Genomic DNA, 19,246 nt, shown 5'->3' with positions numbered 1-19,246 from the left:
GCAATTTCCCTCGGTTTACATTTTCCGGTTGGTATTAAAGTTCGCGCGAAACGTTGCACAACACTACGGCAAGCCTGAAAGGTAAAACAGACTGCAATGTGACTTCTGTCGGAGGGCTCGCTGGACTAGATGACCAATTGGGAAGTGCATTCGTCGTATTCGTTTTGTTAAAACAGCGTTACAGTTTGTCATCCATCCATGCCACCAATGTTCACACTGGACATGCTTTACATATTTAAATCAGGGACGGACTGACCATTGGCATACCGGGCATTTTCCCGGTAGGCCGACTTACTATTTGGGCCGACGTTCGGCCACTTTTTTTTTTTTTTTCTTTTTTGTAATTTAAAGATTGGTCTGACTGGCTTATAATACCAGACAGTTGATCAGCGGCCTGACTGACATTGGGCTGGGCCAGTCACATCGTTAAACACCAACCCCTTTCGCTTTGGTCCTACCGGAGTCATGCATTAGCTAAAAAAAAAAAAAAAAAGAAAAAGAAAAAAAGAAAAAAAAAAGTCAGTGCAAGAGTTTGTTCATAACCACCCATAGACATAATACACGTAGACGCCTCATTGACTGACGCTTCCTATTGGAGCTGACGTTCAGCGCGGCCGCCATCTTGGATGGGTCTCCCATGCGTCCCCAGTGCGTTTATATCTACGGAGGAAGGTGTATGTCCAGCTACAATTATCGTCATAACTCCTCTAATTTTTACCCGATTTTCACACGGTTTGGTTTGTTACAAACGTCAGAGATGTAGTTATGATACAGGACGCTGTCATACATTAAAAACAAATGCTTTCATGCTGAAATACTTTGTCTTTGTTAAAGAGCATAATACAGACATATGGTATGGCACATTAATAAATGTATAAATGAATTAATTTTAGATTTTAATAAAGAAACAGTTTGATTGTTCATTTGATTTCTCTCTCTCTCTCTCTCTCTCACACACACACACACACACACACACACACACACACACACACAAACACACACACACACACACACACACACACACACACACACACACACACACACACACACACACACACACAATCATGGCCCTTCTGTACACACCAATAACACAAGAATTTCTTCATTTTTGTTTTTGTGCGCTGAGTTTATTTAATGTAAAGTTAAGCACAGGCACATGCACGCATGTGCGCGCACACAACACACGCACAAAAACCAGACATCTGGCATAACCTGTTGACATGCGCATTAAACTTTGAGTAAGTTTTTATACTCATTTGTGTTGGAATAAAACTTCACCAAAACAAACTGTCAAAACGAGGAAGGTTTTTTTCTTTTTGGCCAACTCATCATGTGTGTCGGCCCACAGTCCACTGCTGCTTTCAAACACACACACACACACACACACACACACACACACACACACACACACACACACACACACACACACACACACACACCACAACGCCTGACATGTCTAAATTTACAACAACTGTTCACAGCTTTAGGATCCATAATAGCCGGGACTGAAACTGCTGATGTTTGTGATACACTGATTTTAACACATACATACATACATACATACATACAAAGCTCCCATATATACCTGCTCAGTACATTTTTTCCTTCTTTCTTTGTTTTTTAAGGCCGAAAAGTTAGCTTTAAAAGTCCAGGTCATTCCAGCGTCTTACACTACCCTGTTAAGCTTGTAAGTGGGGCTGGGAAGCTAAATAAAATAAAATAAATAAATAAAATAGGGGCATTGTTGCACTCTTTACGTTGACTTCGGTTGGCTCTGGTGCTAGCGGAGACCCACCCAATATGGCGGCGATGCTGGATTACGCTCCAGCACGTAATGAGGCGTCTATGTATATTATGTCTATGATAACCACCGACCGGCCCTCGACACACGCTGGTCTGCGGCCTATAGGTTATTTTCTTCACTGACACGTGACGGGGCTCATCTCGTCCAATCATATCATGAAACACTTCCCCTTTTGCATCTGTAACGTAATCTGTTAGGAGTTTCAATAATGGAGAGAAAACGAAAAGGAGGTGCAGAGAAACTGTGAGACAAGAAGAAGCTGGTTCTTAGCTAACGCTGCCAATTGCGTAAAAAATTCTGATATGTTTGCCACGGCAGGGCCTTCCTCAGCTCCCGTGGCCCATGACAGTGGTGGTGGTGGCGACATTGAACAGCGACATGCAGTAAAACCTGCGTTAAGATGGACTGCTTTCAGAACACTTGTAATGAGGAAAGCAACCCAACCCCTTGGTAAATCTGACAATGATAATTCATCAATAACATATTTTTGGCTAATGTTCTATGGCCAGGTTAGTTTGTATTCTAGTTAGTTTGTAATACCTGTATACACAATAAGACATTGTGTATGTAGCCCTCTCCCTCATTCATGTGTCATCCCTCTTAAATTTTCAGTTTCTAAGCTGCGGTTTTTATCTTTAAGATTGACCAATAATTTAATCTCAATCTTTCTCCCTCATACATATACATACACAGAGTTCAAAGTTCATTCAGGAGTTCACCTACATTCATCCTTTTGGACTGGGTCACTTCACAATTTATTGAGTACTACTCTCGGAAGAGTTAGCATCTGATCCATCCTTGTATCCTTGTATGTCAATGGGCCCCCAAAACTGTCAAAAGGCACTGAAATGGTCTAAATACACTAGTAAATAAAGCAGTTCAGTTTGTTCAGTATAGGCAATCCAAAGCTTTATGCTCCCCTTAACCTCCAGTCGGGTAAAAAAAACAAATGCTTTTTATTTTACAATGTTTTATCTTGAATTCAACATCCACCTGTGGGGTTTTATAGCTTTCAACTACATCTGACAGTGTTTATCATACAGTTTGTGCACTTTCACTTTGCTTTTCCTCCCTTACCCCAAATCAGTTAACAAATGAAATTAAAACTGAATGTCTTTTCCTCCTTGTAGATAGATAGATAGATAGATAGATAGATAGATAGATAGATAGATAGATAGATAGATAGATAGATAGATAGATAGATAGATAGATAGATAATTATGAGGTGGGTGTGTCATGATCCAGTCGGTTTAGTTATGTGATTTCCTGTTTTATTTTGAAGTCTTTCTCCTGTGTTATCCCACATCTGTAATTGTATGATTGTTTTCATCTATGTCAAATTCGTTCTCCTCTCTTGTCTATATGAGTCAGTGTGTTTCCCTTTGTTGTTGTGGCTTCATCTCTTGTACATGTGTGAGTGTTTCCCTGTTTCACCTGTGTGTTTGGACTTTTGCCTCATATTTCCCCTGGACCTTGTTTGTTTTTGGATTTTTGAACTCTGTTATGGATAAATTATGGAGCCCCAAAAATGACATGGCTTGGACCCAACAAGGAATTGTGGATTTGAAACATTTGTCCATCAAAATAAATAATAAAGATTAATGCAGCACATAAACTAATAGCAAGAAATAAATAGCATTAACTGTCACTGTTGGGTAAAGTTAACACCGCCTGTCAACTGAGGGCAACTGCAATGATACGCAAGTTACTTGACTGTGTTATTTGTTTATGGACAAAAACTAGTGGAACAAACACTGGAGATTTTTTTTTTTTTTTTTTTTTTTTTTCAGCTCTAAAGTTGAAGGACAAACTGACCACAGGTGACGCCTAGTGACACACAGGTGCACAGGTACCACGCAGGATGTTGCAGTCTGATGTGTCAGTAACCGCCCAGTGCTGTGAAATAAGGCTAGAGCTAACAAAGGCTTGCTTTGACAAAGTCTGGCACTTTACGTCTTTTGAACTTGTTGACCCTGAACAGTTTCTGCTGTTCAAGACCAGTTACCCCCAGAGGCAGCTGGACATTTGCCAATGATCTGCAGAGAGAAACTGAAAGGTGAGGTGTGACGCACAGTAGTGTGGAGTTTGTGGGGTTAAAGTCTGCAATGTCATTTTTGAGGATGTTGACTGACAAGCTTCAGAAACATTGAAATGAACACAAATAGCCATCATCACAGCCCCCATTACATTGGCAAAATCAGAGAGGTTTTTAAGTACACTTAAGAGCATGAAATAATTTTTCCCAGGTACTATGGGACAGAATTGGCTGGACACATGGCTATGCTGTCCATTGAGTGGGACTTCAGCCATAAATGACTAGACTTCAATGACATGGTGATTAACCTTTTTGCATCCCAGAAAGCTTGTTAATGTGAGCTTCTCTTCAGATGAGGTTGGCCCAAGCCTAATAGGCCATCCCACATGTTTCCTTTGGCTTTCCCTAGTGACCATTCTGTGGTTACCAAATTGTTTTATTTGCAACATGATTTTTGACACACTGTTGCAAAACAAAGCTGAAGCGGCTCCTGCATAATTGGACCACATCTAACTTTTCTTGACACCTTTTCATCCACAACTTTCTGGCACAACAGACTTGGGGTGATATTTTATCGGTTTACTCGATACACTGCTTGTGGAGATGGCCCCCAAACCAAATAAAGGAGGAAATGTGTCCTACACACAGCTGTGACCTACTCAACATGCTAGGGTCTCACCTCCACAAAGCTGAACTTCTCTCCCCAATCTGCAACAAAATAGCACAAGTCTTCAAACTTCAACAAGCTGTTTTGGGGAACAGGAACAGACTACACGCCATGAAAACCAACAATATATCTGCAATTCATATGGATTTGGCAGGGCCAAAAAAATGGTCAGAGATGGAGCAGTCTCTATCCTCAGCCAGCAGTGAGGAAAAAGTTCCAAATACTGAACGAGGCCAAGGCATTTATCAGCACACTTAAAGCAGATGGGGACAGAGATGGTATTTATTAGTAATTGAGGTATTGGGATATAGACTCCAGACAACTTTGAGTTGGTAAAGCTATAAAACCATCTGAAAGCACACAGACATTATAGGACAATATATTTGTCCTGATGTGATGTACATTTTCAAGTGGATTAATCCTCATATCACTGGTGTGAACATACTGATTGTCCATTTTTATGTTGTAATATATAACACAACTGAATTTTAATGCTGGTTGTATTTCTGTTCTATTAAGATATCCATGTTAAACTGAGAGCATATCCCTTAATGCCTTGCATATAATTGACACAATGGGTGCTTTTCATTCCATAAATTGGTCTCCTCCACTCGCTTCCTCTCCTCGCGTCTTAGCTCCGCCCAGCGAGGACATGAAAGAGGGATGCGAGGAAGGGACGTGAGGATGGAGGAAACGAAACTCCGAAATGAAAAATCCTCGCTCCACAGCGTCAGTCCGAAGCGACGTCAATTACTGATGACGTTTGCACAGCTGTAAAAGCTGTAAAACGTGATATTATGGTCAGATCTGCAGTCAGACTGTTGTACTCCTGATTGCTATTGATGAGGTTTCAATTATATGCCGTTAGAGGCATAACAGAGGACGGCTGTGTGATAGATTAAACCAACAGTCTTGTAGCCTTGCTTTAAAAAACCATAATATACCAAGAATTTTCATTAATTTCTTGGTGACAGATACAATTGTTAAAAGGACACAGTTGAAACAAGAATCAAGATTACATTTGTGAAGACCTGGGGTGCTTTTCATTACATTTAATTGTGCCTCCTCATCTCCTCTCTCCTTCGTCGACCCGGAAGTCGTTTCCCCTCCGCCATGATGAAGGATCTTCCAATTGCTTAAATGCACCTGAAGGAGACGAGGAGCGAGGAGAGAGGAGGCTTCTGAAGGAGATCAGAGTGAGGATACACCGGTGTATTTTTTTTTATTTCAATAATTTGCAAACAACGTGAAATATACAGAACAGCAAACAAACAACAAAGAAGTAATAAGGAAGAAATAATTTGGAGAGTATAGCATAATGAGAACGAAAAATAACTCATAAGCTATTGAGAAAAATAAGTAAATAAATAACATATGATAAAAAAATAAAAGATAAAATAAATAAATAAATAAAAATACATTAAGTGAGCGAGAGTGTGACAAAAAAAAATTCATCTTCAGATACCAAACTGATTACAAACAGTGACAGTTTTGATAGCCTTTTTGTTCTTTGAGGACTCAAGTAAAGATATATATTGTTTCAATTCCTTCATTAAAACAAAGAATTTGGGTTTTTGGTTTGTAAATTTACATTTATGAATATGGAATTTACAGAGTAGCAATAATAGATTGATTAAAAAAAAGGCATTTGTATCTTTTTCTCGATACTCGAAACATCCTAATATAACATCCTTATAGTAGAGAGCAAAATCGGTGAGGATCTTGTCTGTTATGTAGTCATTAACATCTTTCCAGAATTCATATGTAAATTTACAAGACCAGAATAAATGAGAGCAGGTTTCAGGATGCAATTCACAGAAAGAGCAATTTATATCTGTGTCTCTCCTCAGCTTTTGTAAGAAATGCTTCACCGGATAAAATCTATGAATCAACTTGAATGACACCTCTCTAACCTTATTTCTTAGAAGGTACTTTTGTGGCAAAGACCAAACCTTCTTCCAAACTACATTACTCACAAAATTATTCCAATAAAATGTTGCTGAAGGAATAGAGACCAGGGCATCCTGAAACAAAGCTCTGAATCTGGAGTTTATACCTTTGTTAGAGGAGAAACAAACCTTCCCTACAGGAGACTGAGTTGGGTCAGGGGGCAGCAGTGACAAGGGCTGAGGGGAGTCAATATTTCTAAATAGCATGCACAGACCAGGTGAAATAGCGTTAAAAACAACAGAAAATTCTTTTGGCGTTATAGGTATATTATATCTGGCAAGAAATTCTGAGTAATTATACAACAGTCCCTCTTCCTTAAACAACTGACTCACAAGTATGATACCATTATTAAACCATTTATCGTAAAATAATGACTTGTTCTTATATAATATATTACAGTTATTCCAAATATAACATCTATGTGGAGAGAAGTTGTGCTTGTAAATCAGCGCCCAAGCTAAAAGAAGTTGTTGATGAAAATTTGAGAGTTTAAATGGAATTTTGGAGATATTATAGTTACAAAGCAAAATAACTTTCAGGCCACCAAGATGTGAAAAAACATAGTGAGAGATGAAGTTCCAGATAGAAGTAGGGTTCTTAAAATACTGTTTGATCCATTTTATTTTGAATGTGTTGTTAAGGGAAGTGAAATCTATAAAATTTAGTCCACCATTGTTGTAAGCATTTAAAACAGTAGATTTCCGGATATAGTGAGTTTTGTTTTTCCATAAGAAATTGCATAACATCCTGTCAACAGATTTACATGTTGAATTATCAACATACAATGATTGGGCAGCGTAGGCTAGACGAGATAAACCTTCTGCCTTAGTCAGCAGAGCTCTGCCCCTTAAAGATAAGTCCCTTTGTAACCAGTGATTTAGAACCTTTTGTGTCTTTTCAATAATTGGATTAAAGTTTAAGGAACATCTAGAGTTTCTATCCTTGGTAATTTGAATCCCAAGATATGTAATAGAGTTCCTGACAGGAATATTAAAGATTGAGGTTACTGTACAATTATTCACTGGTAACAACTCACATTTATTGAGATTGAGGGTGTAGCAGAACTGGCCTCTAACTGACCTTCTCTTACCCTCTCTGCATTCCTTCAAGAGAAATGGAGTTGTAAAGCATCCCAACTTACAAGAGCTATTGACCATTTGAACTGTTTACAGGGAAGGTGTTAATTTCAGAGACAAGATGTCTGGACAAGAGACATCTCCTCCATGTTTTCTTTTCAGGGAAGCCAGGGACACATACACCTCAACATCAAAGCTGGCCTTCTCCTCACCTTCTCCTCACTATGTTTCTCATGGCTCCTGATAGCCCCAAGAGAGATCAGGACAATAAAACCGTCTGGAGAGACAAACGCCAGGCTCCAGAGGAACATCCACAAACATCAGCAAATGCTGATGGGTCATAAACCGAACATCCATTGAAGCAACTTGTGTATGCTTGTGTGATTTTCCTCAACACTCCAAGATAACCAGATTTTATGTTAAACTTAACTTTTCATGTTTTCAACTTGCAGGACTCGTTGTACGCATAATATTGATGCTTTTCCAGTATCTCTGACCTGAAGTATGACCAAGTTGTGATTTTAACGGTTTTATAAAAGTTTGTCTGAATTGTCACCACAAAACCATACTGCCATCCAGAGTTTCCTAACCATCAGAGTGAATATGCTTGACTTGGCACATTTATCGATAAGTAACCGTAATCGTGATAATCATTTTTGGCAAATATAGCCTGCCTTCTTTATTCCTGTATCTTTATTTGTGCATTAGTTATACATTGAATCATTATACATGTTGGGATGAAACTGTACCATGATTACCATTTAATGTTGTCACCCAACCATAGTAAGTGTCTAATGCATGCTGTGAACAATATTGAAATGTCATTGAAATTTTGTCATTGAAATTATATGTGATTGACCATAGTGAGAAGCAGATGAGCCCCTCGTATGAATCATTGATTAGTTCAGCTCCTTGAGGCGATCGCGCGTCACAGACCGTCTCACGTGATTCGATGGCCTGCCCTTTCGACACGCCCCGGAGCGACCTTTAAAAACTGCGTGTAGTGCGCGTTAGTTAGTTAGTTAGTTAGTTTTGTTTTTGTAGTTCTTTTGTTTTCTTTTTCACGTCTAGTTACTCTCAGCTGAGTTCTTTTCCTTACTTCTTTGTCTTAAGTTTTGCACAGTCGTTTTGCTCCTTAAGTTTTCGTCTTCGAGCTATTCCAAGCCATTCCGAGGAGCGTAAATTATCTTCAGAGGACGTATTCTTATAATTTGCCGTAAGCTTCAAAGTTAACTTTCTCTTTAGCCAAACGTTTTGTTTTTAACATCAGTAAATTTAGGCAAGTAATACTAATTTTGTAGCCTTCTTCGACCGGCCATCGAAGAGACTCTTAATTTGTACTATCTAAAATTGTTAAGGGGCTGTATAGCCGATGCAATAGGACCCAGAGATGCAGACCCGAATACAGAGGTTGTGTGAAAACAAAACAAATTTATTAATAAAAAGGGAAACAGAAAACATGCTCAACGAGCGGATAATACCAAACAAAAGACGCACTCAAAAGGAGTGGAAAACAAAAGGAGCACCGACGAAGCGGGTATGACAAGAGGCACGCGTGGAAGCGGCAGGCAGGCACTGAAACAAAGGAAAACACAGCTCACTTAGAGACTGGAGAAAATGTGGACAACAAACAAACGTAATTCTGACTTAGAGAGAGAGACTAAAGACATGTACTTACGAACCATACTACCAACAAAGACGAGGAGCTCAATGGAATAATCCGGCGACGAGGAGCTGGAAGTCCACGTCTTAAATACTCTCCCAGATGAGGGAGAGTGACTGCAGGTGAGTAGCAGTAGGAGGAGCTGGCAGCAGGTGAGGGGCTGCCCAGCCACGGATCCAGGGGTAGACAGACAGACACACACACAGGGATAAGGGAGAGGAGACACACAGGGAGAGACAAGAAGCCAGGATCGTAACAAAAATCTAAAATAGTCCGTCACGGACTCAACCGAACCAAACCAAACCCTGCGGCCAGCTGTTGATCCTTGGTCCGGTTCACAACCATCCGGAGCAGTCCCTCATCTGCAACCGACACCGCCGAATCAGTTCCAGAGACGCCCCATTCAGCACCAGCTCGTCATCTTGGGGCCTGGGCCTTCCACCAGAACGCCAAGCAGATTGAGCCACGGACGAACATCTGGAACGTCTTCGAGCCAGTTCGGAGCAGAGCACAACGGGACGCCAGCAACCAAGTAGGCACGCTAAGCGGGTTTGAATAGGAGTTGGTCCGTGAGGTTAAGAGTAGGTCAATTCGTCCAAATTCTCTCCATTAATCGTTCTTTCCCTTAACTCTGCGTTCGCGTCCCCATTATTCCCTTTCGACTGCCTCTCACTATCGCCAATTTATTTACCATTGTTTTGCCATAAGTTTTTTGTGTGTTCTGTCATATCACCTCCCATCTTCTGTGTTATTATTCATGGTACATTACCCATTATCCACAATTCTGCTTAATAAATGATATTTTGATTTAAGTCCTGGTTAGACGGTGTCCTTTTGAACTGAATATCTACGATCCCTGTATCCAGAATTTACACTTAGGGTTATCAGACTGGTTTACTGTTAGTCCATTCGTTAGTATTTATCAGTGTTATAGCAGTTAATTTCTGCAGTTCTTCTTAGCTGAGGAAGGTGGTGCCCCAACATTTTATCAACGAATGCAACATCAAATTAAGGTAGTACACACTACAAGGGAGAGCCCAGATGCATTAGAGAAAGACTCAATAGTGCTGACCGCTTTTGGAATCTAAGTGTCATCCTTTAGAAACAAGACCGTATCATCAGCCAGTTGACTGATGATTATTTCCTGATTGGCAATAGTAATGCCTTTTAAAGAGCTAGATTTGATCTGTAAATTAAGTAATGTGCAGCTAAAAGGAAGAGGTATACTGACAGAGGGCACCCTTGTCGGACCCCACGTTTTAAGGAGAATCTGGGGGATGTGCCACCGCTAAGTTTAATAGAGCTGTTCCCATTAGTGTATAATGTTTTCACAGCTTTGCAAAAGTAATTACCGAAACCAAATTTGCTTAATGCAGTCATCATAAAGTCATGCTCTAGGGAGTCAAAGGCTTTGTAAAAATCGAAAAAAAGAATGAAACTGTCATCCTGAACAAAATCTGAGTAATCCAAAATATCTAAAATTAAACGTATATTGTTGGAAATAAGTCTATTTTGCATAAAACCAGACTGACATTCGTCAGTAATAGTGTCTAAGACAGATTTCATTCTTTTAGCTAGTATAAGGGCAAAGACTTTTTAATTATTATTTAATAAGGCGATTGGGTGCCAATTATCCAGAATGAGGGGATCTTTTTTAGGTTTGGGGATCAGGGTGATAAGACCTTGACATAATGTAGGGGGAAGTGAACCTCTGTCAGTACTTTCAACGAATACCTCTTTTAAAAAAGGGGCTAAACTCACAGAAAATTGCTTGTAAAGTTCGGCAGTAAAGCCATCTGCACCAGGTGACTTATTGGTTTTTAAATGGCTAATTGCATCAGTGATCTCATTCAGTGAAATAGGTCTGTCACAGAAATCTTTATCTGCTACATTCAATTGATTAATATTAGGAATAGAATCAAAAAAGTTAGAGGCAGTTTGCTGGCAGTAATTGGAGGCATAAAGATTACTGTAAAACTCAGCACAGTAGTTTGCTATTTTCTTTTGATCATCAATAATCAAACCATCAATTTTTAATTGTTGTATAGAGTTGTTTTTAGACTGCTGTCTTTCCAGCCTAAAAAAATAAGCAGAGTTCTGCTCTCCCTCTTCAAGCCATCTCCTACGTGATCTAACAAATGCTCCTTCAGCTTTATGTTTATATATCTCATCCAACCTACGCTGCTGATCTATGAGCTCAGCTTTCTCTAACTCAGTAAGGACATCTACTGGCTTGGAGGTTAAACATGCAATTCTGAATATTGTATCAGTCTCCTCTGCTCTTCTTTTTTTTTGCCAGATCACTACCATATTTCCTAAGGTATTTAGCAATCTCGTATTTTAGTAACTCCCAATTATTACTAAACAAATCTTCATTTAGTGCTTTGTTCCAGTGATATCTTATTAATCTCTCAATTTCAGCAATTACAACTTTGTGTTTAAGAATGGTATTGTTAAGTTTCCAGTATGAGGATTTAGAGATAGTGGAGAGATGCACTAATGGAATGACAATATTGATAGTTTTATGATCAGATAACGGTGATGGAGAGATATCAGTTACAACATTATCTAGCCCTTTTGAAATAAGCCAATAATCAATGCGTGACTGACTTGATAAAGAGTTGTTGCTCCATGTATATGTTTTCTCAAGTAAATGTGTATCCCTCCATATATCAGTTAAATTAAATTTCTGCATAAACATCTTAACATAAGAGCTAGAGGAGTCTGAACTTTTTGGAGGCCACCTATCAATGTTATTATCAAGCACAGTATTGAAGTCGCCCCCAAGAATTATAATGGATTTCGGAAATTTAGATGGAGTGGAGCAATCGTTTTTCTAATCTGTCAATATAAGATTTATTCTCTGATTGTGAGTTAAACCCATAAACATTAGCTATGATATAGTTAGAGCCTGTAATTTCAAGCACAAGAAATATATAGTGGCCATCTTTGTCACAGTCAGAGACCAACACTTTTCCATTGAAACGATTTTTCAAAATACAAACACCAGCCGAATGATTTGACCCATGAGAAAGCCACAAATCAGGGCCCCACTGCGACCTCCAGAAATTAGTATCCTGCTCAGTTGAGTGAGATTCTTGTATAAAGCAAAAGTCACTGTTTAGTTGTTGTAGGAATGTAGCTTTATGTTTGATGCTATTTCTTAGCCCTCTCGCATTTAATGAAATAATAGACAAAGACATGACAACTACAAAAAAGGAATAAGAAAAGAAGAAAGTGCTAGACTTAAAGAGTCGTAATACACCTAAAAGAACTTGTGGATCTTTAGTATGTGCTAACTAGGAGAGCAACAAACCTTTTTAGAAAGATGTGAACATATGGGTCAATACCAAATAACACTGTGTGAACAGGAGTACAGTAAAATGTATTCAAAATGACATTCATCCTTCCCAGTATAATTGTACTATTTTTCTCTCTTTGTCCTGTTTAAATATTAAGAGGGAAAAAAAGAGGACAAAGAATAACTAAAAGAGGCTGCTTAAAATTCAGAACTGTGTCATCAAAAAGTTCAAAATAAATAGCAGCTTTGGCCATAAAGCATGATGCATCTATTTGACTTGAGAATGAATGTCCAGTGAAAAGTAATAAATGCCATTGTGGACTGTACTCTGATTGTACCTCATGCTACATTGGTATACCAACCATGTCCAAGGTGGAAATATTTCAGCTCCATTCACAAAAGCACGGCCTCCCACAAAGAAAGCCAGCTTGTTTTCCTTCCGTGCCTTTTCGACGGCGGGCCACAGCTTATTCCTCCTCTCTCTGTCCTCTGCAGACAAGTCCTCTGCCAGCTTTAAGTGCTTATTCTTCAGGAAAGTTGAGTTTTTGGCGGTGCGCCACACAGCATCACGGTAGATCCGAGAGGTGAACTGCAGGATGATGCCTCTAAGCTGGGCGTTGCTCGCTTTCTTGGGGCCGAGGCGATGCACCGTATCGATGACGTCTGGTAGTTTATCCTTGGCATCTGGAAGAAGAGCTTGACACACCTGGATGACCTCTCCTCATACATCTTGCTTTTCTTTCTCCTCCAAGCCATAGAGTTTTAGATTCCAGCGGCGCGAGTAACTCTCCAGGTGGGAAATGCGTTTCTCCTGAGTGTCGTACTTCATGATGCGGGATTCAATGGTATCAACTCTGTTCTTCATGGTTTTTAACTCAGCACAGACGAAGTCAAACGATTCTTTAATGTCTGCAATCTGCTTGGCGTTTTCCTTGACTGCATCTTTCATTTCTGCAATCACATTGGAGTTGTTACTGGCCATCTTTTCTAGCGTATCCGATCTGCTGTTTATCAACTGGGAGAGGGACGCGAACTGGGAGTGAAGAGTGGATGACTCCCTGTCTTCAACTTTTCTCTGTTTAACTGCAGGAGGCTTAGATGGTGTAACGGGAAGCGGAGGGAAGTCTTCTTCCATCATCGTTACCTTTACTGGGCTGGAATCCGTTCCGAGGTAGTCGTGCATGTTGTCAATGAGCGCGTTCTTAGCTTCAGCTTGCCCATTAGCAAACACGCTAGAAGAGTTAGCGCCGGTTAGCGACTTTTTCACTTCGCTCTCTCTTTTCTCTGGGCCTTTCATTTTGGAATTTTGGCATTGACCAAAAGTAGCTAGGCAGGATTATCATCAAAACAAGTGAAAATAGCTTCTTCGTTCACTCAGTCTATAACAGAAAGTTGCTAGGTTTGCGGAGCTCATCCAAACACATGCGTTTAGAGCGCCATCTTGGCCCCTCCTTGCCCCCAAGGATACATCGGTGTAGCCTACGCGGAAGTCTTTTATTATTTAAGGGGCGTGTCGTATGTGGCACACGTTTGTATCATGGTGGGAGCAGGTCTTCACAAATGTAATCCTGATTCTTGTTTCAACTGTGTCCTTTTAACAATTGTATCTGTCACCAAGAAATTAATGAAAATTCTTGGTATATATTTACGTTTTTTTAAAGCAAGGCTACAAGGCTGTTGGTTTAATCTACCACACACCCGTCCTCTGTTACGCCTCTAACGGCATATAATTGAAACCTCATCAATAGCAATCAGGAGTAGAACAGTCTGACTGCAGATCTGACCATAATATCACGTTTTACAGCTTTTACAGCTGTGCAAACGTCATCAGTAATTGACGTTGCTTCGGACTGAGGCTGTGGAGCGAGGATCTTGCTAAGACGCGAAGAGAGGAAGCGAGTGGAGGAGACGAGGAGACCAATTTATGTAATGAAAAGCACCCCTGCTCCCGCCATGATTCAAATGTGTGCCACATACGACACGCCCCTTAAATAATAAAAGACTTCCGCGTAGGCTACACCGGTGTATCCTCACTCTGATCTCCTTCAGAAGCCTCCTCTCTCCTCGCTCCTCGTCTCCTTCAGGTGCATTTAAGCAATTGGAAGATCCTTCATCATGGCGGAGGGGAAACGACTTCCGGGTCGACGAAGGAGAGAGGAGACGAGGAGGCACAATTCAACATAATGAAAAGCACTCAATGCCTGTCTTGCCCAGTCTACATTTTGTTTTAATTGCATCCATTTAGCTTGATCGCTTGGTTAATTTTCATTTATACCCTAAGGGTTTTGCTCCTGCTTTATTTTTTTTGGTCATTGTTCTTCTTATTGTTTTGATCATATTGAATTACACCAGACTTTAGGGGTCAAAATGTAAGGAAAAGGCTCCCACTGAAGTTTATATAATGGTTTCCATTGTTTGAGGATGGAAATGTGTGAGGATGTGAAATTTCCTATAGATGCCATCCTTAATTGCTAATACTTCAAATAACTTCAGACTGATTCTTCTGTTAAATTTTTAAGTTGGAATATTAAAGGTAAGGGTAATCCTGTCAGAAGATCAAAAGTACATACCCTCCTGAGATGCTTCAATACTCACATAACATTTTACAGGAAACCCATTTACGTTATAATAATAAGAAAGAAAGAAAGAAAGAAAGAAAGAAAGAAAGAAAGAAAGAAAGAAAGAAAGAAAGACATCCCTTTATTAGTCACATACACACAGAGTTACAGAGGGGGGAAACTGCACACGCCATGCATTTTGTGAAATTCATTTTTCCGCATTTAACCCATCCCGTCACATCCTTCCTCCGCGGCAGACCAGGAGTGGTGGGCTGCCAGCCGACAGCGGTGCTCGGGGACCCAGTTCTCATTTGTCACCATTGGTCAGGTGGTGATCTTCTTGCATCATTTTTTTAATGTTTTTTTTTTAAGGAGGATACCCCAGGTGAATGCGGGGAGAGCATGCAAACTCCACACAGAAAGGCTCCTTGTTCCTCAAGCAGCAGGCACCGAAGGCATGGTGGAGGACACGCCAATAAGCATGCTGGGTTAATATGCCCATGGGCCAGAAATTTTTTTTATTCTACTTTAAATTCTACAATCAGAGGGGTAGCTATACTGATTAACAAAGGGATCCGATTTTCCTCAACAAAGGTTATTGCAGATAAAAATAGTAGATACCTGATTATTGTAGACACATTATTACAAACACCAGTGATGATAGTGAATATACAGTATACATGTTGAAGTTCAAGAATCCCAGTTTTATGGATCGACTGTTCAAGAGCCTTTCCTTGATGAATGACCATCTACTGATTCTTGTTGGGGACAGTGTCATTGATCAACACTAGAGCGATCAAACCCCCACACATTCACTCAATCCTCCATGTCCAATGTAGTCTTAGAATTTGCGATTCAAAACAGGTGTGTTGATCCCTGGAGATTTCATAACCAATTAACAAAAGAATTTTCCTTGTTCCCCAGGATGCACCAGTCCCGTATTGACTACTTTTTTTTATTATTATTCACAGCATTATTATTGTACATTTCATTGTGTTGCATATTTTGTGTTGTATATTTCTTAATTTGTGTTGTATATTTCTTATTTACATATATCTTTAGTATTAATATTCTGTTTCTTAATATTGCCTTTATATTTATTCCTTCTTGTTCTTTCTCTCTTTTTTATTCTAATCTGTAATTCTGTTTTGTGTGGAGCACTGTACAAAAAACAATTTTCCCTCGGGGATCAATAAAGGAATTCTGATTCTGATTCTGACTCTGATTTCTATAGTAAACTCTACTGAATATCATCTCCAATCATGGAGCTCATTGTACAGATATCCATCTCTAGGTCTACTCATCACCCTGGAGGTTCAATCCTTTTCTCTTAGCTGACAATAAATTTACTGTATTCATGTTAACCTCCATAGACAATTTCATAGCCACTACTCAACCCAGTTTAATTTCTGATGACTACAACTGGAAACATGGAAAACATACCAGCAGAGACAAATAATTTTCTGCTCTGCATATTAAAAAAAATGATATAAAATTCAGATTCAAAAACTTACCTTGAATATTCTCAATGATTGGCAATATATTGTGCGTCCATTTCCTGATCTATTCAAACAGACTTGATCTACAGCTTTAGTTCAATCTTATTACTATGGAGGACACAGAGCAGCTTCTATTGCGTACTCGGCCTTCATATTATGAACATGGAGACAAAGCAATCAAGGTCTTAGCACACGAACCAAGACCCAAAACAGCATCTTGTATCATCCCGTAGATCAAGAACTCTTCGGGCTTGCTGGTCACGGACCCTACAGAAATCAATGGAAGCTTTATAAGTTTTTATTGTTCAGAATCTTCATCTGACACCACTGGTATGACCTTATTTCTTCAAAAGCTTTAAGGCCCCACTTTAGACCCTGGGGCTATTAATGTTCTGGACTAAGCTTGTAAGAAGTAGTAACATCAATCAAAGCTGTGAAAAATATCAAAGCTTTTTTCAAAGCCTTTTTCAGTGGATTTGTTTTAAATTTCAGAAATAAAGAGAGTCCATTACTTCTTTCAGTATACAATGAATCTCTGGAACAAGGTTCCCTACCTAAACATTACCCCAAGTATCTGTAAAAGTGCCTTTAAGGAGTAATAAGGACCCGATATCCTGCTTCTCCTCAAGGCCTGTGTCTTTGTTGAATGTCGATGGCAAGGTTCTGTGGGGATCCGCAGTATCCCTTCTCTTCTGTTTCTTGACTGTCTTGTGTGGGTATGTGTTACTGAAGGGTGTTGCTTGGCCTGGGTCTGGCCTCCTCCTGTCCTGACCACACCTGACTTCAATTATTCAATCAAGACCCATCAGCTACCACAGTATGGCCTTCCAACCAGTATTTGTCAAATCGTCTGCTCACCTAAATAGTTACTTTGTGATCAACCAAAAGAACCGTTTTGCCTGTCTGCCTCCCTCCCTGACTTTTGTTTTCTGTGCTCAGTTGTCTACCTCATGCTCCAGCCTACATCCTGTCGGTCTGCCTCGTAAATTGCTGAATCCAAAAATGCCCATCTGCTCAAGTGATTGGATCACTCAGATTTGACCGCATTACTCTGTTCGAAAGATCATTAAACACCTTAAACTTTTCATCATCTCCCTCCTCTATTTTTTGAGTCACAGCGTTTGGGTCTGAACAGATTCTGGCAAAAGTGCAAGCTATGCACCTTGAAAAATTTCTCCCAAGTTCAATATCAGAGGAGCAAACAGGTTTTTATTAAGGATAGGCAGACCACATCGCAAGCGCGTTCGGCACGCGTAATGGTCACTCAACCTGACCGAATGTACACAGATGAAACAGGGATGTCTGGTGATCTGTGACTCAAATTGCATGGTGACAAACGTGTATGCCACTTTCCCTGGGTCGGCACATGACTCGTTCATCGTGGCGAATTCTAGCATCCCTAGAACATTGTTTTCAGCAGTGCTCGGTCAGTCATCGAACGCACATTTGGGGTTCTCAAAATGCATTTTAGATGTCTGGACCGGACAGGTGGTTCATTAACATGCAGCCCTCAGAGTGTGGGTGCATTCTTCATGGAATGTTACCTTTTACACAACATGGCTGTACGACTTGGATGTCACTATGAACTAACGGAGGACACATTAAGGGACTTAAGATGGGTAGAGGCCGAACTGCATTTGCCGTGTCAACTGGGAGAGCACAGGAGAGGAGGGAGTGCCTCGCTGCCCAGCTTTGTCATTAAACGTGGTTACATCAGTTCAAAAAACATCTGATGATCAACAGACACTAAACAGACAGACAGTATTGAAATAAATTTCGTGAGGCCGTAGATACAGCCACTGCGAGCCTGGACCAGAACGTCAGTCTCCTCCTGGGAGAAGTTTGGGTGTAAGACAGGTTCCTGCGTGGGCTCAGTCATCCTCGAAACTCGCCATGTGCCTCGCCAGCAGCGTTTTTTAAGGGTGAGGCCAGGAGCTGGTGTGATTGGTGAAGATTGGACTCAGCTGTGTCAAACCCACTCCACGCCTCCACGTTTTTTCCATGTGTCTGTCTCTCTCTGTCTCTCGAGTGCTCTGAGGTAGATGCAGTATATATGCTCTGTAGGATGTCATGGCTGTTTCTGTTGGCACAGCGACATTAACCGATTAGATTGCATCCCTGTTTCACCTGTGTACATTCGGTCAGGGGTGAGTGACCATTACGCGTGCCGAACGCGCTTGCGATGTCGTCAGATGAGATGCTGATCAAAATATAGGTCCAGCTGTATGTGCTGAGACAGTTGCATGGAATCATCGCTGCTGCTAATTATTGATCGCAGTTTGGTTCGATGACTGACCGAGCACTGCTGAAAATACTGTTAAAACCATGCTGCCGTCTTGTTGACCGTGTGATATATGGCGTCATCAACCACGTTTTCAGTGGATAGCCGTTATCACCTAGCAGCCACCCATCCAGAGGGGTGTCCCCCTGAAAGACTGTAGGGATGCTAGAATTCGCCACGATGAACGAGTCATGTGCCGACCCGGGGAAAGTGGCATATACGTTTGTCACCAGGCAATTTGAGTCACAGATCATCAGACATCCCTGTTTCACCTGTGTACATTCAGTCAGGTTGAATGACCATTACGCGTGCCAAACGCGCTTTCCATGTGGTCAGATGAGATACGGATCAAAATATATAAATTTAGGTCTGACTGTATGTGCTGACTCAGATAGTTGCATTGAATTGCGGC

The sequence above is a fragment of the Chaetodon trifascialis genome, chromosome 4 (genome assembly GCF_039877785.1).
Source record: "Chaetodon trifascialis isolate fChaTrf1 chromosome 4, fChaTrf1.hap1, whole genome shotgun sequence".
Classification (NCBI taxonomy): domain Eukaryota; kingdom Metazoa; phylum Chordata; class Actinopteri; order Chaetodontiformes; family Chaetodontidae; genus Chaetodon; species Chaetodon trifascialis.
This window is presented reverse-complemented; position numbering follows the sequence as displayed.